Here is a 1,582-nt window from a genome sequence, read left to right on the forward strand (position 1 = left end):
TCCTCTGCAACTATGGTCCCAAGCCCACAGGTTCAACTTCTCGGTCCCTCTGGGTAGCTGGCTGTGACCAAGCAGTGACTACAACCTTGCTCATTGTCAACCCCATTATATACCTGGGAATTCAGATCATACACATAAAGTTATTGGACCACTGTCTGCCAACGCTATACAGGTTCTTGGGTGCACTCTCCAATTCATATAGATACCTAATATTTCAGCCTGTCCACACATCTATCTACCCATATACCCGTGTTTGCCTTCACTGAGCAAGCTGTACTATATGTGCAAAAGGGTTCATCTTTGTTGTCTGTACTTCCCACGTACCTCTTTATGTCTTTCCCTTCCTCAATGCCACTATATTGATCACTCACATTTGGTACATAGCCCTTTTCTTCACCCAAATCAAAACTTATCTGTATCTATTTAACAGTATTCTTTTCCCTCCCCTCCCACCCCTGGTAACCAACAAAGAAAATGACCTTCCACACATAAGCATTCCCTTGACTCTTACTATAATGGACAAATACAATATTTGTCCTTTTGTGATTGTCTTCTTTCACTCAGCATAATGTCCTCCAAATTCATCCACATTATGCGGTGTTTTGCAGATTCTAGATTATTCTTTAGGGTTACATAGCATTCCATTGTGTGTATGTACACTAGTTTGCTTATCAGTTCTTCAGCTGATGGACACCTGGGGTGTTTCCATCATTTGGCTATTGTAAATAGTGCTATGATGAACATGGGTGTGCATATGTCTGTTCTTGTCATGGCTCTCACTTCTTTAGGGTATGTACCTAATAATGGAATAGCTGGGTCAAATTGTTATTTCTAGTTCCAACTTTTGAAGGAATCACCATACTGCTTTCCACAGTGGTTGTACAATTTTACAGTTCCACCAGCAGTGTATGAGAGTCCCAATCTCTCCACATCCTTGCCAGCATTTGTTATTTTCTGTCTTGTTGAACTTTGCTACTACTGCCAGAGCAAGATGATATTTCATTGTTGTTTTTATTTGCATTTCTCTAATAGTTAATGACCGTGAGCATTTCTTCGTATGTTTGTTGGGTGCTTGAATATCCTCCTTTTTGAAGTGTCTATTCATATCTTCTGCCGGTTTTTTAATTGGATTGTTTGTTTTTTTGTTATTGAGGTGTTGGAGTTTTCTATACATTCTAGAGATAAGTTTCATGTCAAATATGCCATTACCACATATTTTTTTCTCAATCTGTAGGCTTTCTTTTGACTCTTTTGGAGAAGTCATTGGAAGCACACAAAAATTTAATCTTTAGAAGGTCCCAATCATCTGATTTCCTTCTGCTGTTTGTGCATTTTGAGTTATGCTTGATAGTATATTTATGCCATATATTAGGGCCCTTAAGTTTGCCCCTAGTTTTTCCTTGAGAAACTTTATAGTTTTGGGTTTCACATTTAAGTCTTTGATCCATCTGGAGTTCGTTTTTGTGAATGGTGTGAGGTACAAATCTTGTTTCATTTTTCTGCAAATGGATCTCCAGTTTTGCCAGCACCATTTATTAAACAAACATTCTCTTCCCCATTTAATGGATTTTGGCCCTTTGTC

Source organism: Orycteropus afer, unplaced genomic scaffold, assembly GCF_000298275.1.
Source record: "Orycteropus afer afer isolate SDZICR_OR568_19922 unplaced genomic scaffold, OryAfe1.0 scaffold00186, whole genome shotgun sequence".
Taxonomy (NCBI): domain Eukaryota; kingdom Metazoa; phylum Chordata; class Mammalia; order Tubulidentata; family Orycteropodidae; genus Orycteropus; species Orycteropus afer.